General features: G+C 33.9%; 1 long non-coding RNA gene across 1 annotated transcript; it reads left to right on the forward strand.

The window, feature by feature from the left end:
- The first annotated feature begins 24,419 nt into the window (after positions 1–24,419).
- LOC150026273 (uncharacterized) lies at positions 24,420–24,842 on the forward strand. Its single transcript, XR_016521353.1, has 3 exons — positions 24,420–24,524; positions 24,601–24,670; positions 24,747–24,842. It is a non-coding gene; the product is annotated as an uncharacterized LOC150026273 (long non-coding RNA).
- The last annotated feature ends 1,191 nt before the right edge of the window (positions 24,843–26,033 follow it).

Here is a 26,033-nt window from a genome sequence, read left to right on the forward strand (position 1 = left end):
AGAATCAGACTGGCAAGAAGATAAAGAGGCTAAGGACAGATAATGGCCTTGAGTTCTGTTCGAATGAATTCAATGACTTCTGCAAGAAAGAAGGCATTTCCAGACACCTCACCATCCCAGGGACTCCACAACAGAACGAGGTTACAGAAAGAATGAATAGAACTATCCTGGAGAGAGTTCGTTGCATGCTCTCCCATTCAGGTTTGAGCAAATCTTTTTGGGCTGAAGCGGCTTCAACGACATGTTATCTGATAAATCGCTCTCCTAACAGATCAATTGATTGCAACATTCCATAAGAAGTTTGGTCAGGTAACCCTGTTCATTATTCTAATCTTAAAATATTTGGTTGCCCTGCTTATTCTCATGTAAACGAGGGAAAATTAGAACCTCATGCTAAGAAGTGCATTTTCTTGGGTTATGGCTTAAGGGTTAAAGGCTATCGTTTATATGACCCGAAATCTCAAAAAGTAATTCACAGTCGAAATGTGACCTTTAATGAAAATGCTATGCTCTATTCTGTAAAAGATACTATCATTTCCTCAATTGATACAGGTGACCAAGAAGATGTTCGAGAGAAGGTGGAGTTCGAGATTAAAACTCCCGCTCATGAGGAAGACGTTCCCAATTCCTCTAGTACTCAAGATGATCAAGTCACTGTTATTGATGGTGCAAGTGAACATTTGAGTCCACATGAGCAATGTCCACCTAAACGACGAGGATTACCACAACCGTGGTCTATGGCTCAAGAACTTCCACAACAGAGACCAAGAAAACCGACTCAAAGATTAATTGCAGAATCTGCCAACATTGCTTATGCTTTAACTATTGCACAAGAGATGAGTGAACAAGGTGAACCCAAGAATTACTCTGAAGCTATCTCTAGTGATGACTCAACAAAGTGGATCGCGGCTATGCAAGAAGAAGTTGAGAGTCTTCTCAAAAACGAAACATGGGAATTGGTGAAGTTACCAAAAAGAAAACGAGTCATTAGTTGTAAGTGGATCTTTAAGAGAAAAGAAGGGATCCCTGGTGTTGAGAGTACAATGAATAAAGCAAGATTTGTTGTAAGAGGTTTTGACCAAGAGAAAGGTATTGACTTTAATGAAGTATTTTCTCCTGTTGTTCGTCATACTTCAATACGTATATTACTTGCTTTAAATGCCTTGTATGATTTGGAGTTGGAACAGTTAGATGTGAAAACTGCTTTTCTTCATGCTAATCTTGAGGAAGAGATTTACATCCAGCAGCCTGAGGGGTTCGTTGTTCCTGGAAAGGAGGACCATGTATGTCGTTTGAAGAAATCTCTCTACGGCTTGAAGCAATCACCAAGACAATGGTATAAGAGGTTTGATTCTTTCATGGTTGGACATGGCTACTCCAGAAGTAGCTATGATAATTGTGTCTATTTTCAAAAGACATCTGATGGGTCATTTATATACTTGTTGTTATATGTTGATAACATGTTGATTGCTGCAAGAGATAAATTTTTAGTTAACAAGTTAAAGGCTCAGTTTAGCAGTGAATTTGATATGAAGGACTTAGGTCTTGCCAAGAAAATTTTAGGAATGGAGATCAACAAAGATCGTCAAGCTGGAAAACTTTTTCTATCACAAAAGAAGTATGTTCTTAAGATGCTTGACAAATTTGGAATGCGAGATTGCAAAGCTGTTAATACTCCAATTGCCACCCACTTCAAGTTGTCATCAGATCAGTGTCCAAAATCAGACAAGGACAAAAGGCGCATGTCACATATCCCGTATTCAAATGCAATTGGAAGTCTCATGTATGCTATGGTTTATACCTGATTTAGCTTATGCTGTTAGCATTGTTAGCAGGTTCATGCATAATCCCGACAAGGCACACTGGGAAGTCGTTAAATGGATACTTCGTTATATGAAAGGTTCTCCAGATCTTGGTTTGGTATTTGATCAATATAGAGCCGATCCCGAAGGAGCAGTTGGCTATGTTGATGCTGACTATGGTGGTGATTTAGATAGGAGAAGGTCACTTTTAGCCTACATTTTTACCCTATGTGGGTCTGCTATCAGTTGGTATTCTTCACTTCAAGCCATTGCGGCTTTGTCCACCACTGAAGCAGAATATATTGCTGCTACAGAAGGTATGAAAGAGGCTATATGGCTTCGAGGCTTGGTAAGTGAACTTGGTTTTCAACAAGATGTTCTTGTTATGTTTTGTGATAGTCAGAGTGTTGTCCACTTAACTAGGAACAACAAGTATCACTCAAGAACCAAGCACATTGAAATTAAGCAACATTTTATCCGAGACAGTGTTGATACGGGAGATATAATTATTGAAAAAATTCATACGACCGAAAATCCTGCAGACATGCTGACCAAGCCACTTCCATTGGCTAAGTTCGATCATTGCCTGAACTTAGCTGGCGAAAGAGTGTTCCAATCAAAGGCAAGTCAAGGTGGAGATTTGTGGGTTATGACTCACCTTTCCGTTTTCTTGGCATAAATGGGAGGTTACTTGCCACACCTAATTGCAATCAAAGGGAGGTTACTCACCACAATTAATTGTAATCAAATGGAGGTTTCTTACTACAATTAATTGTCATCAAAAGGAGGTTAATTACCATTAATTGTCTTTATTATTGTTGTCTCCTAGAACCACTATATATAGTGACTTCCTTCAAGCAATGTAACACACAACAAACAGCAACACACACTTGCTTCCTCTCTCTTTTCATATACTCTCTATTTCTACTATTGGGTGTGAGAGAAGTTGTTTTGGAGCTATTTATCTATTAGCCTGAGAGGAATTCATTGTACTCCCAGTATCATTATAGTGGAAGTTTTGACTCTCTCGTCGGTGGTTTTTTACCTCTGTTGAAAGGGGCTTTCCACCTAAAAATTTCTGGTATCATTCTCATTTTCCTTGTTACTTTAATTTCTCATAATCTTTCGTTGAAATTACTACGCTTCCACAAACGATATCCCTACAACAACATTATTCATATTCAACAATATTTCTACAAAAATGTTTTGTTAACACCATGTGACACACATTTGACGCTGTCAATGTGGTAAAAAAATATGACGTGGTAAGGGCAATTTTGTAACAATAATGATTTCAGAAACACATCGGAGACTGCTTCTCTGAACTCTTATTCACCATCACCGAGGACTCCTCCAGTGACGCTCATCTCCTTATCCTGGCTCCGTCGCCTCCTCGACGAGTTCCTCTGCTGCAAGGACGAGTTGAAAGTTGTTGTTCTTATGGGTCGCGACCCCTCCCAGATCGCCAAGCGAGATCATCATTGTCGTGTTTGACGTGACGGCGCATCGAGAACAACTCTGCCGCTAACAGTAAGGACCGCGTGCGGTCGTTGTCGTGGACGATGGTGCGGAACTGGTCGGCGTCGAAACAGATCCACACGACTCTCAGAACGCTGCCATTTGATGATTCGACTATCGGAAGGCCCTTTGCCGCGAGGATTGAAGGCGAAACTCTGAATTTGGATCACATATTACATTGGTTATTACTAAGAACCAATGTAATATATATATATATATATATATATATTACACCGGTTACTACTAAGAGCCGATGTAGTATAGCTCGCGCTACTCATTCGTGCACAATCTCACTCCTCTACGTCATTGCCACGTCTGTTGCGTCAAATGTGTGTTACTATCTGATGGAGATCAAGATCAAGAAGAGAAAGAAGCCGAAGATGAAGATGCTCAAAAGATTATTAGCTCATCATCCTTTTTACCTCAAAGGATTACAAGGAGCAAATTTAAGGAATTAGGAAGTAGTGGTCAAATGTTTTCTCTTTTTGTAGTATCTTTTGTATAAACTTTAAAAATGCTTAAATATAATGTTTAGGAAGATGCTAAGAGGGAAACCTAAAGATACCTCTTATGTAAAGCATCTTTAGATATTAGCTTTAGAACATTCTAGTAGATATCCCTTCCTCCTTCACTTTAGGTGCTAGAAGTGGGTGAGTTACAAGGGAACTTGAGTTAGCTTCTTTTGTAAGCTTTTTGTACTTACATGACCGATCCTTCTCCTAAATAAGGAGGGCTTGAGTCCTTCTAAATACAAATTTGATATTTTAAGTACAGAAGTTCTCCCAAATTGGTGAGTGATTGAGAGACTTGTGTCTTCTCTTACCCTAGTCTTATCTTGAGAGCAATCTTGGAACCTCAAGTGGCGGCATCTACACTCATCTTGAAGCTTTGCATCCTTCAAGTGGCGTGTTCTTTCCAAGGACTCCAACCACATAAGTTCTCTTCTCCTTTCCATCTTATTCATCCATTTCCATTCCCAAATAAACTCTAGAAACATGTCTTAGGCTTTTCTTGCACTTTTGTTCGGTTCATTTGGTTCATTTCTTGTTTTGTTCGGTTCATTTCATTCTTTAGCTGTTTTAATCGGTTCATTAGCTTTCTTTGATGCTTTTGTTCGGTTTATTTGCTTTCTAGGTAGTTTTAATCGGTTCATTTGCTTCTTTGTTCATTTCAATCGATTCATTTGACAAGAAATGGGTTTCCACATGAGTTTTGGCTTGGTTGCTTAAGATTTGGTGAGTTCTTGAACAAAATAACATTGATCCAATTCTAGAAAAGTGCCTAATCATATTCCAACTCAAGTTGACTCCATAACATGTCTATGAAACATCTCTATCTTGTTATTGGAATCATATCATGTGGTATCATGAGTCTTAGGTTTGTTCTTGTTTGTGTTTGAGTTGTTTTGGGTATTTCTTGCTGTTTTCTTGTTGTTATTACATTTTGTTTGTGTCATTTTCATTTTTTAATCCTTATAAGTTTTTTCAAAGTCATGTTTCTCCAAAAATGTTATCAATTCTTTGTGGTCCTTTTGTTGTAATTTTTTGTTTCTTGATTTTGTGTTAAGTACAGTTTTTTGTGTTTTTTTCTTGATCCTTTGGTGCATTTTCTTTTTAGTATTGAGTTCATACTTGTGTAATAGACCTATACAAGTTCTTAAACATCATTTCTATTATGTCTTTGCTAGTACTTCATTCTATTTTTCATTCTTGTTAGGTTTCCTCTGTTTTCTTGAAAATGTGTTGACTGTTTCGATTTATTGCAATTGATTTGCTTACTGGAAATTTCTGAAATTCTGGATTTGAGTTCTTCAAAGTGTTATCAAAGAATAGAAAAAATAATTACATCACAATTCCAAGTACAAAAAAAATGATAAATGAAATGCGTTCAGTGTGTAATTCTGCCGAAAAAAATACAGTAATCTGGCAGTGATTTTACAAAATTTATCGCAATTAATTGGCTTACTGTTTTTGTGTAATTCCAGTGCCATTGTTGAGATAAGATCTTAAACTTTCTGTGGTTACAATTTCATAATCCAGTTCGCTTTATACAATTCCAGATAAATTTGTAAACATCACGCACAGTTTGCACAAAAATATTTTCCAGAAGTTCTGTTTTTGTTTTCTTCATCTATTCTAGTGCTTTTCTCTAGGTTTCTGTCGTGTGCCATCCTTTTCATTGAGTACCTTATTTTCTTGCTTGTCTTTTCTTCAGTATTCTTTGTGTTTGTCATAAGTCTTGTATTCCTTTTGTGTAGCCTTTCTTGTTTACACCTTTTCTTGTTTGTCTTTTATTGTTCTTTAAGTTTTGTGGTGCTTTCGCTTTGAGATTGAGTGTTTTTGCTTTGACATCTTTCATTTGAGGTTATTAAGGCCTCAAGAGCAGATTGGTTAAGGGAAGTAATCTTTCTTGGAGTGACTTGAGTGATTCTTTTTACCTTTCGGCACATTGTTATACTTGTTCATTGCTAACATTGTTTTCTGACCATTGGTAGCTCTTGTGTTTGTTGTTTTCCTTTTCTAATGGATACATATTCAAGTGCTGAATCTTCAAAACCACACTCTACTCATAAGGCTTATGTTCTTAATGAGTTAAAAGAGGCAAAGAGGGCTTTTGCTCTCAAAGATGAAGCATTGAAAAGATTGGAAGAACGAATGGCAAAGGTTGAATTGAAGCAAGAGAGATCTTCCCATTCTTTTCATGGTAGACAAACTTCTCCTCGACATTCTTCTAAAGACTCTTCAAATGCTCACGGCCATGGAGAGGAGTCTAGAAGGAGGAGGCATCGTCATCATTCCAATGGAGGAAGCCACCACCGTGAACAAAGACATCACCAAGAGACCAAGCCTCAAGTTCCTTTTGTAAAGGTCCCTAGCTTTAGTGGTGATAGTGATCCTAATTTGTATTTAGAGTGGGAGGCTAAATGTGAACAAATTTTTAACACCTATGAGGTTGAGGAGGACCAAAAGGTGAAGATAGCCACCCTAGAATTTGTAGATTACGCCATGAAATGGTGGCATAGCCTTGTAACGGACGTTTGCTATAACAAGAGACCTCCCGTGGTCTCTTGGAACGATTTGATAGAGTGTATGGGCTTTAGATTCGTGCCACCACACTTTAGGAAAGACCTCATGTTGAAGCTCCAACGGTTTCAACAAGGCACGCTAAGTGTGGATGCCTATTTTAAAGAGTTAGAAACGCTTTTACTTCAAGTTAATTTGAAAGAGAGTGAGGAAGCTATGATAGCTAGGTTTGTAAGTGGCCTAAGAAGGGATATTCAAGATGTTGTTGAACTTCAAGAGTATTCATCTTTGGGATCTTTGGTTCATCTTGCAATGAAGGTTGAAGCCCAAATTGCTAAAAGAAATGCTTTTAAAAACTCTCCCAATGATAGTTACTATAACAACTCTTGGAAAAATAAAAAGTGTTTTTCAAAACTTCCTTCTAAGGATTCTTCTTTCAAACCTAAGGAGTTTAATCCTTCCACTTCTACTCCTAAATCTCCAATCAAATCGTCTAGTAAGAAATGCTTTAAATGTTTGGGTTATGGTCACATTGCTTCTAATTGTCCTTCTAAAAGGAATATGTTTGTGCATAATGTCATTGTAGTTAGTGAGCATGATTCTGATTCATCTAAGCATTCTTCACATTCTAGGGCATTAAGTGAGCATGAGAGCGAAAGTCCACTTGAAGGAGATTTGTTGGTTGTGAGACGTCTTCTTGGTCAAGTTTTACAACCCTTTGATGAAAGTCAAAGAGAAAATATTTTTCATACTAGATGTCTCATTCAAAACAACATTTGTTCTTTAATAGTGGATGGGGGTAGTTGCGCGAATGTGGCTAGTACAAGAGTAGTACATAAGCTTGGATTGCCTACTATCTCTCATACAAAGTCCTACATGTTACAATGGCTAAGTGAGGTGGGCGAAATCATTGTTAACAAACAAGTCCTCATAAATTTCTCTATAGGAAAATACAAAGATGAGATCTTGTGTGATGTTGTGCCCATGGAAGCTACACATGTTCTTCTGGGAAGGCCATGGCAATTTGATAGAAAAGTTTTTCATGATGGCTTTACCAATAAAATTTCTTTTGATTTCCATGGTCACAAGGTCATATTAAAATCTCTCTCTCCAAGAGAAGTCCATGAGGACCAAATTCTTATGAAGAAAAAGAGGGAGAGTGAAAATGTAAAGAGTTCTAAAAAATCCCTTCTTATTTCTAGCCATGTGGTCCAAAAGGAAATAGTTTCCCACAATCCTATCTTTTTAGTTATTCCTAGACCTCTTAAGTTAGAAAAACTTGAGAATAGTCCCCATTGTTTGGATAATTTGGTAGAGGAATTTCATGATGTGTTTCAAGATCCTCCTAAAGGGCTTCCACCTTTAAGAGGGATTGAACACCAAATTGATTTAATTACGGGCTCCTCTTTACCAAATCGTCCCGCATATAGGACCAACCCAAGTGAAACTAGGGAAATTCACCAACAAGTAGAAGAGTTGATTGCTAAAGGGTGGGTTCAAGATAGTATGAGCCCTTGTGCCATGCCTATTATACTTGTCCCTAAAAAAGATGGGACATGGAGGATGTGTTCCGATTGTAGGGCTATAAACAACATTACAATTAAGTATAGGCATCCCATCCCTAGGCTTGATGATTTGTTGGATGAATTGCATGGTTCCCAAATTTTTACCAAAATTGATCTTAAAAGTGGGTACAATCAAATCCGTATAAAATCGGGTGATGAGTGGAAAACCACTTTTAAGACCAACTTTGGCTTATATGAGTGGTTAGTTATGCCATTTGGTTTAACTAATGCACCAAGTACATTCATGCGTCTCATGCATCATGTTTTAAGACCATTCATTGGCAAGTTTGTTGTTGTTTATTTTGATGATATCCTCATTTATAGCTTGTCTTTGTTTGACCATAAAATTCATGTTAGACAAGTCTTAGAAACCCTTAGGAAGGAACATTTGTATGTTAACCTTGCTAAATGTATGTTTGCACTTGATCATATAGAATTCCTAGGGTTTGTTGTTAATATTAAAGGGGTGCATGTAGATCAATCCATGGTGGTAGCCATTCAAAATTGGCCAACCCCTACCAATGTAAATGATGTCTGAAGTTTTCATGGCCTTGCTTCCTTTTATATAAGGTTTGTGCCCAACTTTGGTACAATAGCCGCCCCTCTCAATGATATAGTGAAAAATGATGTGGTTCTTAAATGGGGAGAAGTGCAACAACAAGCTTTTGATGTTTTAAAGGAAAAATTGACTAATGCTCCCATTTTAGCCCTTCCTAATTTTGCTAAAACATTTGAGATAGAATGTGATGCTTCAAGTATAGGCATTGGGGTTGTTCTCCTTCAAGAGGGTCACCCCATAGCTTATTTTAGTGAGAAATTGAAAGGTAGTCATCTCAACGATTCCACTTATGATAAAGAATTATATGCACTTGTTAGAGCTTTGTTTACTTGGCAACATTAACTTTTTCCTAAAGAATTTGTGATTCATAGTGATCATGAATCTCTTAAATATTTGAAAAGCCAAAATAAGCTCAATAAGAGGCATGCTAAGTGGGTGGAATTCCTTGAGCAATTTCCTTATGTGATCAAACATAAGCAAGGCAAAATTAATGTTGTGGCCGATGCACTTTCTAGACGCTATGCCTTGCTCAATCTTTTAGGTTCCCAATTTCTTGGGTTTGATCATATTAAGGATCTTTATCATGATGACCTTGATTTTTCTCTTATCTATCAAGAGTGTGCTAAGGGTGGACACAATGATTTTTTATACAAGATGGCTTTCTTTTTAAAGGAAAACGCCTTTGTGTGCCCCAAAGCTCTATTAGACATTCTCTTGTTAGAGAAGCACATGAGGGAGGATTAATGGGACATTTTGGGGTTGCAAAAACTTTGGATGTGTTACATGAGCATTTCTTTTGGCCTCATATGCAAAAATATGTTCATAATTTGTGTGATAAATGTATTGCATGTCGTAAGGCTAAATCTAGGGTGCAACCCCATGGTTTATATACTCCTCTCCCTATCCCTTCAATGCCTTGGGTTGATATTTCTATGGATTTAATCTTAGGATTACCCAAGACATCAAAGGGTAAGGATTCCATCTTTGTGGTAGTGGATCGTTTTTCCAAAATGGCACATTTTATTCCTTGCCACAAAGTGGATGATGCATGTCATATTGCAAATCTCTTCTTCAAGGAAGTGGTTCATTTACATGGGCTTCCTAGAAGTATAGTATCCGATAGAGATTCCAAGTTCTTGAGTCACTTTTGGAAGACCTTGTGGGGGAAACTTGGTACTAAACTTTTATTTTCTACTACTTGCCACCCCCAAACCGATGGTCAAACTGAAGTGGTCAATCGAACCTTGGGACAAATGTTGCGATGCTTTATTTCTGGGAATCCAAGGGTTTGGGAAGATTTACTACCACATGTTGAATTTGCTTATAATCGTGTAGTAAATTCTACCACCTCACATTCTCCTTTTGAGGTTGTCTATGGGTTTAATCCCTTAACACCTCTTGATCTTCTTCCTATTCTGATACTTGATGATTTATTATGCAAAGATGGGGTTGAAAAGACTTCTTTTATAAAAAAATTGCATAATGACATCAAGTTACGAATTGAGAAGAAAGTTGGCAAGTATGCTGAACTTGCCAACAAAAGGAGGAAAGCATTATTGTTTGATGTAGGTGATTGGGTTTGGCTTCACTTGAGGAAAGATCGTTTTCCTACTCAAAGGAAGTCCAAACTTATGCCTCGTAGAGATGGACCTTTTCAAGTCCTAAAGAGGATTAATAATAATGCTTATGAGTTAGATATGCCTGATACATTTCTTGGAAGTCATACATTTAATATTAGTGATCTAACTCCTTTTTCTGTAGGTCTCCAGAATTCGTGGTCGAATTCTCTCCAACTCGGGGAGTATGGTGGAGATCAAGATCAAGAAGAGAAAGAAGCCGAAGATGAAGATGCTCAAAAGATTATTAGCTCATCATCCTTTTTACCTCAAAGGATTACAAGGAGTAAATTTAAGGAATTAAGAAGTAGTGGTCAAATGTTTTCTCTTTTTGTAGTATCTTTTGTATAAACTTTAAAAATGCTTAAATATAGTGTTTAGGAAGGTGCTAAGAGGGAAACCTAAAGATACCTCTTATGTAAAGCATCTTTAGATATTAGCTTTAGAACATTCTAGTAGATATCCCTTCCTCCTTCACTTTAGGCGCTAGAAGTGGGTGAGTTACAAGGGAACTTGAGTTAGCTTCTTTTGTAAGCTTCTTGTACTTACATGACCGATCCTTCTCCAATATAAGGAGGGCTTGAGTCCTTCTAAATACAGATTTGATATTTTGAGTACAGAAATTCTCCCAAATTGGTGAGTGATTAAGAGACTTGTGTCTTCTCTTACCCTAGTCTTATCTTGAGAGCAATCTTGGAACCTCAAGTAGCGGCATCTACACTCATCTTGAAGCTTTGCATCCTTCAAGTGGCGTGTTCTTTCCAAGGACTCCAACCGCATAAGTTCTCTTCTCCTTTCCATCTTATTCATCCATTTCCATTCCCAAATAAACTCTAGAAACATGTCTTAGGCTTTTCTTTCACTTTTGTTCGGTTCATTTGGTTCATTTCTTGTTTTGTTTGGTTCATTTCATTCTTTAGCTGTTTTAATCGGTTCATTAGCTTTCTTTCATGCTTTTGTTCGGTTCATTTGCTTTCTAGGTAGTTTTAATCGGTTCATTTGCTTCTTTGTTCATTTCAATCGGTTCATTTGACAAGAAATGGGTTTCCACATGAGTTTTGGCTTGGTTGCTTAAGATTTGGTGAGTTCTTGAACGAAAGAACATTGATCCAATTCTAGAAAAGTGCCTAATCATATTTCAACTCAAGTTGACTCCATAACATGTCTATGAAACATCTCTATCTTATTATTGAAATCATATCACTATCAGAGGATGTCAATATATCAGGACTCATACTTCAAATCTTCAAATCTCCAAATCTCCAAATCTTCAAATCTTCAAATAGGAGAGAAACATGGTTTTCCATTTATATTAGGTTGTGTAGATAAAGTGTACTGAAAATGAAAATTTTGTCGAAATTCACAAAATTGAGGGAAAATGATTAAAAACAAACAAGAAAAGCTATAGTTGATTTAATTTATATTATAAAACAAATTTTTGATATATTATTATATTAAAAAAAAAGTTTTTAAATAATTTGGTATAAAAAATAACTTTGAAAAAGATAAACTAAATTTTAAATTAAAATAAAAATTATTATAAAATTTAAATAATTAAAAATTTATATTTCAAAATAAGAATATATCAAAATAAAGTAATTTAAAAAATAAAAAATATTAAATTAATTAATTAATTAAGTTTATATTTTATTTTAATTGTATGTTTTATTATAATATAAAACATAATTATTATTAAAATATTAACTAATCGTTATTTATTTATTATTTATTATTTTATTTTATTTATTTATTTATTTTACAATATAAAATGTAAATTAATAAAATGTCAACTTATTTTATTTTATTATAATATAGAATATATATTAATAAAATAACTGTTATAAAGATTAATTTTTTACAGTTAATACGATTATATAAACATTTTGGTATAATTGATTTTTCTAATAATCTATATTATTTGCGTATTTATGCGACGCAATGTTTTTTTTTTCGCAAATCCACTTATTTTATCGGAATTATTTTTAATGTTGTTTTTTTTGTTTTTCATTTGTAATGAAGAGTCTTTCTATGGAAAGAAAAACAGCATTATTGGGCATGGCTTGTGGTTTATAATAAGACAAGAGATTCTTGAAAAGAGGCATGGCGTGAAGTAACATCTGGACCAACATTTTGTCATTTTGATACACAGCACAATTTTGGCTTTTTCATTCATCATCACGTGTCTCTCACAAACAACAATAAAAAATGGACTACATGGGCAATAATATTTATTTAAATAATAATCATTTTTATTTTAATACATATATACATAGTATACAAATTAAAATATGCAAAATGACTACTTTGACCCAATTGGGACTAGAAAATTATTAATTAAGTGTTTATATTTAACAAATGTCTATAAAAATTTCTTCCAACTCATCATAATAACTATGTATTTCACATGTCTCCTCCTAGGTTGAGAATCTTAATTATGTGACACTATGTCTTTAACATTTAGAACACATTTAATAATGCTTGAACATGTGTACAGTAAGAGACTTCATAAACATGAGTTACATTGTAAAAAGGCGTGAATCTTCTTTAATTCTATATTGCTAGATGTACTTTCTACTATTGTAAAGGCTTTATAATGTTTTGATTACTTACAAATATAGAAAGTATTCTTTTTAATATTGTATAATGTGGGACTAAGATCAAACTCCACATTACTAATCTTATTTGAAGTTTGATTACATCATCACCTACTGCAATGTTTTCATTATCAAATATCCTCGAAGGTCAGTAATAATTCTAAGAAGTGTTAGGACAAAATTACTTTGAATTCTGTGTATAAATTATTTGTGAAGAAAAAACATTACTTATATTATCACTCGTCAAATTTTGTTATGCTTGAAAATTTTAAAGAGTATGTCAATTGAGTTGAGAAAGAGTCTTGTAATGAGTTGGACTATACTAACACTTGTGTTTGGAATGTCACTATTTAATACACTATGAGATGGGTAACATCCTGGATTAGAATAATTAATGTTCTTCATAAGAAAATATTCCAGCATAAAAAGAAATTAATTTCCAATTTTTAATTAAATAACAAATATTTATAGAATAGTCAGGGTGTTAGAAGGGCAATATACAAATTGGGTGTGTTGGGTTCTCTAAGGTTTTTATCAAGTTCTTGGAGCAAAAGCAAAGGAAAATTGTGACATTGGTGTATGTTGGGCTATATGGAAGAATATGGTTGTTGTACCATTTTGAACTTAAGGGGATTGACCATAGTCAATCCAGGTCAATCCAACACAGTGGTATAAGGATACTTCATGTTAGGAAATCTTAAGACATATCTCCCTATGCTCGAGATGATTTTGCAATCAATGGTTGTCCTTTAGGAATTGTGTTTTCAGCCAAAGGATGTTTTGGGAGGTAATCAGTGTATATCGGTCCCCATAGGATCGTCACACCCAATCTCGGTAGAATGCCTGGTAGGTTGTGAGCTGACCCGCAAAGGTAAGATACAACAATTAAATTCATTTAATAGGATAATATCTACATTACCATCAAGGTATTTAAATATGTACCACATTAATAAATGAATGTAATTAGTAATAAATGCATACATAGGGAATGAAAATATGGTCTTATTCACATTATAATATAGAAGGAGAAAGAAGAAAGATGATATAAAATGGGACATTTCACAAAGTAATAGGGGACAAGAAAAATACTTTGGCTTAGGGTTCCTGTACTTTTAGACCATAATAGTTGTTGTAGGTGCAATTGGCTCTCAGAAAGGGTTGAATGGAGTGGATGAAGATAAACTATCTAATAACTCGTCTAATAAGAACAAGTAAGATTGTTTAACACAATCATCTAGGTAGACCATCTAACCAGAAAATAGAATAAATAATAAACCATGAGCAACAAGTGTAAAGAGAGAACATCACACAAGAATTTATCCTGGTTCACCCAAACTCGGGCTACATCCATGCCCTTTAAGCAACTAATTAAAATATTCCACTAACCAACTGGCTACACGAGTATTCTTAGTTCTTTAGGTTACAACGAGTATTCTATCTTCTCTAGGTTGCAACGAGTATTCGTACATCTCTAGGTTACATCTTCTTAACCTCCCTTTGAAATTAAGAACTCTTAAAAGAAACAATGAACACTCTCAAAGAGAGCACAAAGAAAACTCACGGGTATAACATCGTAAAGTGCAACATTATAATGATTTCACACTCAACCCATAAAACTAAAAGTTCTTGACTCGATTTGATGCTCACTGTAACTCTCAATATTTTCAACAAGGTCACATTATATCTTTTTGTTGCTTGGCTTTCCCTTTTTTCATTCTACCTTTTAGTCTTTGTATAAATCTTTTGGAAGTTCTTTGTTACATGATTTTGTTTAGATTGAATAATACAAGATCTTCATTTCTTCATTTTTTTCATGCTAGATGCTCAAAACAAAAAGTCTAAATTTGCAATCTACTTATTTGTTTTCACTTTGAATATATTTAAGAAACTAATTCAAAAGTATTTGTAATATGGGTAAGTATGGACAAATCAAAACACAATCAAAAAATCATTTCATTCCAGATAACGTGTGATACTAAAATAAAATAATTTTTTAGATTTGTATTTACTCAAATTGTTTCTATTTAAAGAAGATTTGGAGATATTCATAATATATCAAGAAGGTATTCACAACACTTATTCGAACAAAACTATTTAGGAAAAAAGATGGATTTAAAAATATATACAAAAAATCAGGATAAATAAAGTATATTTGTTGATTCAAATCTTTGTATTTTTTGTGCATAAAAAAAAGTATTTGTTTGAATGCATTTTCAGTAGATATATGATTTCAAAAGATTTTGTTTAACAGTTATAATCAAAACATGTTACTCTTTCAACATGTTCTTTAGATTGTTTAATGTGAAGAAAATTGTATATGCTCGAAGGGTCTACTCTATAGTGTAGTTTCAAAATGTTGTTAGATCAAACATGATAGAAACAAACCATCCAGTTAGTTATCATCAAAACATAAGAACATAAACTTCACAAATAATATCTTGATCGCCAAACTGTCTAATAAACCATTAGACGATGACCATCTAATAGACCATTAGACGATGACTATCTAATAGACCATTAGACGATGATTGTCTAACCCATCACTAGAAGATAATCTTCTAATGAATACTGTATATGTAGAAATATTTCTTAGATATTTCAATATACAAGTAAACCATTCAAACAGTTTTTGTTATCATCAAAACACAAAGACCCGAAGTATAGACCATCTAGAGTTTATCAAACCATCTAAGGACTTAACAGACTGTCTAGATAGATCATCTAGGATCTCAAGAGTTGTAAATTGAATTTTAGATGGTTCTTTGTTTAAGGTAGCTTGCAGAAGACGTAGGGAAGGAAAAGAACAAATATTCTTAAATTATGATTGTTATTTAGTTGTCTAAAAGTTGAAAGGCTAAATTGTATGTTCAGTTTTCTTCGAGAAAGTTGGTAAGAATTTTGATTTTTGGTTATGTGTGATTAATGGTTTAATGATATCTTTGGTTGAGATATGGTTATGTCATGTTGTTCTTCAAAAAAGATAAAAAAGAAAGAAAGAACTAGACTGAAAAAAGACTTAAACAAAATTGAAATCTTATCCTAATATATGTGACTTCCTCATAAAAGCTAAAAAAAATAAATGAACTTTATCTTCTTTAAGATATTTTTATGTGTGTTTAACTCCGTTTTAGTTTCATCAATAGAAACACCTTGAATTTGATTTTAACTTTTATATGAATTAAAAATCAAACAACAAAAACTCAATCTTTATCAATAAACACAAATTTAATCCATAAAATTAAGAAAATAAGAAAGTTTGCATATATAAAAAGGAAGAAGAACTTATGTATTTTCTTGCAACAATCACTTTCGAGACAGGGATTTTTTTTTTTTTTTCTAAAAATTGTTTTTCCATGCCTTGGTAGTTGGTGATAAAACCTAAATATAGGTAGTAAAACTAGTCTTTGGTAGACTCATCCGTGAAAATAAAGGTTCTCAACTTGACATGGTTTTCTTCTGCATCTAAATGAAGATATTAAATTATACTATAAGTTGCTTAAAAAAAAGTCAATGAAGGTTGATCAGGTCCATATTGACCCATCTGCAAAGGGACGACCCGCAGACCTACGTGTCAGTTCCCATAAAAAATTAAATTTTTATTAAAAATAAAAAAAAATATTAATTCACTTGTAATATATATAGAAAATAAAAGGTGGAGTTGACAATTTTTTATTTTTTATTAAGGTGTTTCTTCTTGCACCCCATCAAATTTCTTGTTGCACCTCATCAATTTCAAAAATTATTTTTTATACCCATAAAAGTGAATTCCATAAATGAAAATTTAGAAGAAAAAAAATATTCTAAAATTTGTTATGTAGGTTTATCCGTCACGTTCTTTGTTCACGCGGATTATGGATTATACAAGGCGAACCTAAGCGGACCAAAATAATGAATCCTCTCTACATTGTTTATAATAGATTGCAGATTGGTCTGCATACCTCGCTCCACATTGTTACCTCTACTTAAAAGTTCTATAAGTTATTCTATTTGAAAAATAAAATAATCTTAATAATTTTTTTCAAAGATAACTTCTTTCAAACAAATTTTACTAATTATTTTAATTAATCTAAAAGTCCTTCGTCTTTCAAAATTAAATAAAATCAAGTTGGAATGTGGTTTAGATATGTTTACTTACAAATAAGCTATATGATAAACAATATATTTTGTATATATTAATTTTTAAAGAAATTATTCCTTTTATTTGTATAAAACTAAAAATATTAAATAATAATAAATATTATTTGTAATATATTTGAAAAATAATTAATTCTATTCAATATATTATTCCGTGTACTTTTTTTTCATTTTAAAGTGTTTTAAGGTTTTATTTTTAGTAGCTAAAAAACGCAGTAAATACTTTTAGTTAAGTACAAATATTTTTTTTAAAATTTATACTTAAAAATTAATGGAGGTAATAAGTTATTTAGTAGGAAGAAATTCGTCACCAATGGTGAGAGATTATTTGCACAAAAATACAATGGGAAATTCTTTCTACACCCAACTTTTTTTAACCTCCACTTTTGTAATTTTAAATTTTTAAAATATCTTTCATTTTATAAATAAAAATTTAAAATATAATTTAAAAATCAAATTCCCATTCTGTGAAAATAATTTCAAAATGCTAAAAAATATGTTTCAGTTTTTTTAAAAAAAAATAAAAATCAGAAAACACATTTTAAAAATAGTATTTCAAAAATCCAAATACAAACAAATATTTAAAAAAAATTAAAATATATTTTTATCCACTCTTCTTTTTATTTAAAGTCTTTTTTATCATTTTACCTAAAACTGAAGTTCAGATTAAAATTTGTTTGGATACAGCAAATAATTGCGAAATACTATCCTTCATTTCTGATCTCACATCTCACTTCTCACTGTACACAATCTCACTTTCCAATCATGTCTCTATCTGTTGGTTCATTAATGCTATGCAGAAACTTAATTCCCCTGCACAAATCTTGGGAATAGGACCCACTTCCCTTCTTCATTTTCATTCACACTGCATTATGCATGATCCTCTCTCCCACACACATTCATTTCACCCTCATCACACACACACCCAACTTTCCCCCCTTTCACTAGTACAAAATTTAAAAACAACGACCATTTATTTAGTGTGGCTTTGCGTTTAAACGCATTTGTAAAAAATACGGTGGCATTTTTGTAATTAAATTGATTTACAAATGCGATTCTAGGGTAAGACCGCATTTGTAAATCAATTTTACCCTAAAAATAGAAGCGCGCCACTGGTTTTCACTTTCACTTTCGTCTTCTCCGCTCTTCGTTTCAACGTTCTCAGCTCTCTCCGCTTTGCATTGTAAGTTTCAGCTCTCTCTGCTTCAACGTTTGTTTTCGTTTTCGTTTTTGTCATTGTCATTATTCACTTCCTTGGCATTGTCATTTCGTTTCCTTACTCGTTTTCTGCATATAGGTGGTTACTGTTCTATTGGTTCGCTGGTTTTTTCTGCTCCGCCACCGCCACTGCTTCCGCCACCGCCTTCGCCTACGCCTTCGTCTTCGTCTCCGATCACCATCAACCTAAAGGTTGGTGTTGTATTTATTTAATATTTTGAATTTATATTTAAAATTTTGAATTCATATTTAATATTTTGAATTTTTATTTTTCTGTATTATAATATATATTTAATTAATAACTAATACAACTTGAAATGTATAACTAATAACTAATAATTTATATATTTGTGTGTATTTTGAATTTTTGTATTATATAATTTCTATTTTCTTAAATTTATATTATATATAAATTCTATTTTTGTAATTATTTTTATTTTTTGCACTTTCTCTTTGCATATCTTTCTTTTTTTCCCTGGCATCATTTATTTTTTATAATTGTCACTTTAAACTACTTTTACTTAAATAAAAATGAATATGATATTAATCTTTATGGAATTATAATTCTATAGTGTATTAAACTTTGTTCTAGAATTTTAATTTTAGAAGTGACATATTTAGTTAGTTGTTAATTACATTTTAATAAAAGTTTTATGTTATGTTAGTTATTGTTACTTTTAGAATAGAAATATCGTGTTTGGATTGAGTCCGGGGGTGTTCGACCCTCGGCAAATGTGTGAGATTGAAGAGAATACTAATTATTAGAAAATCCTAACTATATTCCAGAATATATAATGGATCGAAGTTGGATTAATGCTGTTCGTATAAGTGATGAGTACGAAAGGGGAGTAGAGGAATTTATACAATTTGCGCAGCGTAACGTGATTATTAGTGGTCATGATGGAGCAAAGATCAGGTGTCCGTGCGTTAACTGTTTGAATGGAAGGATACTGGATGTGAATATCATGAGGGAACACCTGCTATGTGATGGGTTTCTTCGATCTTATACAACTTGGACATGGCATGGTGAATTATTAAATTTACCACGTGTTTCCGTAACTGAAGAATATGTGGGTTCTACCATGGATGAAGCAGTACACGATGATGGAGATGATGATCGATTGGAGGACATGATTCGTGATGTGGGAGCTGAGTGTTTTGCAAAAGCGCATGGATATGAAAGTATGTCAAAAGATGCAGAGACTCCTTTGTATCCTGGATCAACTAACTTCACACGGTTGTTGGCGGTGTTAAGATTGATGAATTTGAAGGCAATAAACGGATGGACTGATAAAAGCTTCACGGAATTGCTCCAGCTGTTGAAGGATATGCTTCCAGAGGGAAATAGTCTACCTAATCGTAATTACGAGGCAAAAAAGATTCTTTGTCCAATGGGTATGGAGTACAAAAAGATACATGCATGTCCTAATGATTGTATATTATACCGGAAAGATTTTGAATTGTTGAAAAGTTGTCCGAGGTGTGGGTTATCACGTTATAAGTTGAAACAAAAAGATGATGATTCTATTGATGACATGGAAAAGCATGGACCCCCAATGAAGGTTATGTGGTATCTTCCCATCATTCCAAGGATGAAGCGTTTGTTTGCAAACCCAGACGATGCTAAGAATCTTATATGGCATGCAGATGAGAGGAAATGCGATGGCATGTACCGACATCCAGCTGATTCTATTCAATGGAAGAAATTTGATGATGACTTTCCAGAATTTGGTAAAGAATCAAGAAATATCCGACTTGGTTTAGCTACAGACGGAATGAATCCGTTTGGTAATATGAGTACAAATCACAGTTCATGGCCTGTATTACTAGTTATTTACAACTTACCTCCTGGATTGTGCATGAAGCGAAAATACATGATGTTGTCTATGATGATATCCGGTCCGAAACAACCAGGGAATGATATTGATGTTTATCTAAGTCCCCTAATTGAAGATTTGAAGTTAATGTGGGACTAGGGTGTCGAAGTATTTGACGGATTTGCTAATGAAACTTTCAAGCTTCATGCCATGTTATTTTGCACCATCAATGACTTTCCGGCATATGGTAACTTATCAGGTTATAGTGTTAAGGGTCACAAAGCGTGTCCAATATGCGAAGAAGACACTGCTTCTCAACAATTGAAACATGGAAGGAAAACAGTATATCTTCGGCATCGGAGGTTTCTTAGAAGTCATCATCCTTACCGGAGGTTGAAAAAAGCCTTTAATGGACACCAAGAGGGTAGTGGTCCACCAACTCCATTAACCGGTGTTGAGGTTTACGAAAAGGTAAATAACATAGACCACACCTTCGGCAAGTCCAAAAAAAAGTCATCTGTGACAAATATTTGGAAGAAGAAATCAATCTTCTTTGATCTTCCGTACTGGTCGAGGTTAGAAGTCAGACATTGTATAGATGTAATGCATGTTGAGAAGAATGTGTGTGATAGCTTAATTGGTACACTTCTTAACATTAACGGGAAGACGAAGGATGGTCTAAATGCTCGTTTAGATTTGATTGAGATGAACATACGCGGCGAGTTGGCACCCATACAAATGGGTAAGCGTACATATTTGCCCCCAGCCTGTTACACAATGTCAAAAGATGAAAAAATTAGTTTTTGTCAATGTCTAAAGGGTGTGAAAGTGCCACAAGGACATTCCTCAAATGTGAAGAGTCTAGTGTCAATGCAAGATTTGAAGTTAATTGGGTTGAAGTCTCATGATTGTCACATCTTGATGCAACAATTGTTGCCGGTAGCTATCCGTGGGATCTTACCAAAAAATGTTAGACACACCATAACCCGTTTGTGCTCATTCTTCTCTTCCATCTGTTGTAAAGTCATTGATCCCTCAAAACTAGATGAACTTCAAAATGAAATTGTTGTTATCTTGTGTGAATTGGAAATGTTTTTTCCTCCGTCTTTTTTTGACATCATGGTTCATCTAGTGGTGCATCTGGTAAGAGAGGTTAGATTGTGTGGACCAGTGTACTTAAGATGGATGTATCCTGTTGAGCGGTATATGAAAATTTTGAAAGGTTATGTGAAAAATCATTATCGTCCAGAGGCTTCAATGATTGAAAGGTACATAGCTGAAGAAAGTATTGAATTTTGTTCAGAGTACATGACAAAAGCAAATCCAATAGGTGTTCCAGCTAATTCATGGCACCACAGGCGTTCTACAAGTAAATGTTTACGTGGTGTGAATATTGTAAGCAAATCTCGATCAGAAGTCTTGCAAGCACATTTGTACATATTGAATAACACAGATGAAGTTGTACCTTACATAGAAGCTCATAAAGCCATTGTGAAGGCAAATAACCCAAGACAAGCAGAGAAATGGGTCTTGATGGAACATAATAGAACTTTCATGCCTTGGTTTAAAGATGAGGTGTTCAAGGATTCAACGGCATCAGAGACCTTGACTTGGTTGGCTGCTGGATTGAAGTTTGACGTCATTTCATGTACAGCGTACGAAGTGAATAATTGTATATTTTACACGAAGTCCCTGGATGAAAAGAGTACAGTTCAAAATTCTGGTGTTACTCTTGAAGCCGAGTCAATGCAGTTTTCGACTTCGAAAGATACAAATCCAGTACTTGGATCAATGGCATACTATGGGTTTATAGAAGAGATATGGGAGATTGACTACACTAAGTTTTCCGTTCCAGTTTTCAAGTGTAAATGGGTTGATAATAAAAGTGGGGTTAAAATTGATGAATCAGGATTCACACTAGTGGACTTTCGAAAGATAGGGTATCGAGATGAGCCATTTATAATGGTTCAACAAGCATCTCAGGTTTTCTATGTGAAAGATCCTACGTCAGAACATTAGTATGTCGTTTTACACGGGAAAAAACAAGGGGAAGCCATAGATGATATTGAATATGGCGAAACTCGTTCATTCACACCAATGATAACTAATAAAGATGACGATGTACTTGATGATGTACATGCAACCCGTAAAGACCACAGTGAAGGAATTTACATATAAACATTCAACCCACATGCAACATGTAAATAAACATTTATAATTTTATGTATTATTTTTATATGATTTTAATTCGATGCACATTAACTAATGTTTGTTACCTAATTTTTTTAACAGAGACATGGATGACGACCAGACTCCAGTCAGACCTCGATCTGGGCGAGGTAGTAGAGGACCTACTAGATTGAAGCGTCTTGCATTGAGACGTGCTGCTGGTGAGAAGACACATGTTGACATTGACGTCAACACTGGAGTGGCTTTTGGTCCTAAGGCAGATGAGTTTATGAGCTATCTTGGAGTTGTTTCTCGTGAGAGGCTCTCCATTTTGATTAATTCATGGGATGAGGTTTCAGAGGTTGATCGGAACATGCTATGGGAGGATGTTCTGGTAAGCTTTACATTATTATTGTTATCATATAATGCTTTTTAATATTGATTAATTAATTTTAATTTGATGATGTTATTTTCCAGGCAAACTTTGACATTCCTGATGTGGAACCGCTTCGATCAAAGATATTATCCAATATCGCACTTAAATTTCGTACCTTTAAGTCAAGACTGACATCAAGATACATTTTTGGCGACCTTAAAGACGAAAATCCATGTTTAAAGTACCAACATATTGATGAAGAGACATGGCGTCTTTTTAGAGAAAGCCGTGAAAATGAGGCTTGGATGGTAAGTGAAGTAACTTTTTTGTTTATATAACATTAATAAGTTTATCTTATTTACTTCAGTTTGTTTATTTCAATTATGACAGGATCGTCGGAAGAAAGCTCAAGAGATAGCTTTGAAGAATCTTACCCCGCACGTTATGTCTCGTTCGGGGTATAGAAAACTTGAGAAAACACTGATGGTGGAAAAGGAAAAATCTCAACAGGGGACGTATTCTGAGAATGTGGAAACAGGGGTCACTTCTCCTCCACCACCTTTTTGCCATGAAAAATGGAAGAGGGCCCGAATTAAAAAGTCCGGTGCACCAAGTTCCGAGCAATCCGGGGTTATAATCGAAAAAATTGTAAGTTATTTTTGTTATTTTCAATTTTTTTAAAGCATTAATTATATTAATGATTGAAAATATGATTTTTGTGTACTCTTGCAGGATTCCTTGGAATCCGACGGTACATTTGTTGCTGAAGGTCGTCACGATATCCTGGTTGAAGCAATTGGACGACCTGAACACTCTGGTCGTGTTCGTGCCGCTGGACAAGGGGTCGGAATTAAACTTTATTTTGGAGTTTCAGAACGACAGCCATCCTCCTCCTCCAAGAAGGAAACTCAAATGAAGACTAAGTTACGTGAAGAAATAATGGAGGAGATGAGAAAGGAGATTGATTTGATGTGGCTGGAGATGAAAAAGGAGAATGATCGAATGCGACAAGAGTTTCTATCGCAACAAGTTTGTGCTGAGCCAATTGAACCCCTTGTTAGTCCCACTCCCAAGAGCACAAAGGGGAGTTGTGCGGCTCCTCCAACATCAGGGGATGATATCAATGGGCAGACAGAGGATTGTGAGCTACTGGTAGTGGGCGGCAAACTTCCTCGGGTGGTGGCACTTGGAAAAGTCTATAAAAACGCCACCACCTTACATAACGTTCCTCTCTCCCCTGATGTGGCGAAGGTAACTGTTGAAAAAGTACGATTTCCTGATGCTCGTGTTCCACTACCTTCAGATGAGGTAACCACTGTGGCCGATGCATTTCAGACATTCGTTGCCTGGCCTAGAGAGCTCATTCGATCTATGCCTGAACCTCATGTAATAATTTCGTTTCATTATATTATTTTTTATTTATATTTATATATTACATATAATTTAATACAAATGTTGTTTATCTTGTAGGAACCTTTTCAGCCACCAACTCCGAAAAAGAAGCGTGAGGTTCCAGTTGACGATCCTATGGCTTCCCTACGTCTCATTGCTAGTCAGATTGGCAATGATCCTTTTCCAGTTCCGTGGGATAATACATTTTTTCAAATCAACACTGAACTGCCACTGATGATTTACAACACAGATTTATCAGAATTTATATCTGGGAACCAGGAGCTCAATATAAGTATAATTCAATTTTTTATGATGTAAGTATCTTTACCTATTATTCAATTTACTTTATGTTAAATTATTATTGATTATGCTTTAACTAAAAACTTGTAGGTTTTTGCATAGAGTCTGTATCACTGAGGGGAAGGAAAATATGTATGGATTCGTAGATCCTGCATATACTAATCCCGTTGGACCAAACTCAACTGAGACTCAAGCATACATCACTAACATCCTGGAAAAAGAGGGAAAACAAATTTATTTATGCCCTTACATTAATGAGTAAGTTTAATTATATGTCATCAATTATTATTATTTCATGTTTTAAATATTTACTAACTCTTTTCAATGATCATATAGGCATCATTGGCAGTTACTTGTCTTATCAATGGTTGATAAGACTGTTGTGTGGTTCTGTTCCCTACACAAGAAGATGCCCACAAAATTTAAGGATATCATTGATACGTAAGTATAGTATAAACTTAACTTTGTATATGTTACTAATTAACCATCTACTAACGAGGTTTTTTGTATTAATCAGTTCATGGCGTGGATATAACATCCTAAAAGGTCGATCCAGTTCAAATAATTTGAACTACATAAGAGTAAAGGTTTGTAATTTTTTTCTTTCTCTATTATCATTGTTTATCAATATACTAACATATTACTTTTTATTGAATTATATAGTGTAATAAACAACCAGGAAGCTATGAGTGTGGCTATTACATTATGCAATGGATGATTACCATTATAAGACTAGGTGTTAAAACTGGTTGGAAGGAGGTATATGTTAAATCATTTTTATAATTCTTGAACATATATATATCTAGAAACTAATTTATGTCAACTTTGCAATGCAGTTATTCACAGAAGAAACACCAATGAGTGAGGAAGGCATTTCATATGTTAGAGATTCTTGGTCCACATACTTCATTAATTTTTATAACTCTAGCATAAGTAAACAATATTAGTGGTTTTATTATATGTAATTTGATCACTTGTAAATGTACATTTTGATGATTTCAATTGGTTACTACATTTTTGTATTTGTCTGACTGGGTTTAATCATTATGCAGGTTATTTAAATATATGGTTTCTGCACAAAACAGGATGTACCAAAAAAAAAAGCACTATTTACAAATGCGGTCATTTACCAAGACCGCATTTGTAAATAGTGAATTCGCATTTACAAATGCGGTCTTAGTAAATGACCGCATTTGTAAATAGTCATTTATGAATGCGGTTTTTACCAAGACCGTATTCATAAATCCTAAACCCCAAACCCACTCCCTAATTCAGAATAATATACAAATGCGGTTACCTAAAATGACCGCATTTGTAAATGTGATTTATGAATGCGGTCATAGGACCGCATTTGTAAATTCCAGATTTACAAATGCGTGTTGATCAAATGCGGTTCTATGACCGCATTTGTAAATTTAAAATAGCCGCATTTGTTTAACTTATCTGCACTAGTGTTTTCTCATTCTTTTTAACCAATGCTTTCAAGGAAAAGGTTGTTATTAGCAAACTAGTTAGTTCATAAACTATTAGATTACAAATACTTTATATAACTAATTAAAAAATCATTTAATAAATATTAAATAATAATATTATTTTAAGTTGTATTAATTATTTTACTATAAAGAACAGATAAATTAAATTATAATACTTAACTTACTACACTTCTAATCCAATAATAGATTTTTTTTTATCTTACATCATTGCATAACATGAATTTTTTTTAAGAAATATTATCGTAATGTTGTAAGATTTTTTATTGTGTCATCTTCTATTTTAACATTGCAATAAATATAAATATATACATAAATAAATTGAGAATGAATATATATGTATCTAAAATTAAATTAAGAAAATAGGAGAGTTAAGATATAAATCATAATAGAATAATTAATGTTTTCGTATAAATTCAAAACTAACAGTTAAGTACAAATAAAAATATTTAAGAAATAA

This window comes from Phaseolus vulgaris, chromosome 6, assembly GCF_051622355.1.
Source record: "Phaseolus vulgaris cultivar YP4 chromosome 6, ASM5162235v1, whole genome shotgun sequence".
NCBI lineage: Eukaryota > Viridiplantae > Streptophyta > Magnoliopsida > Fabales > Fabaceae > Phaseolus > Phaseolus vulgaris.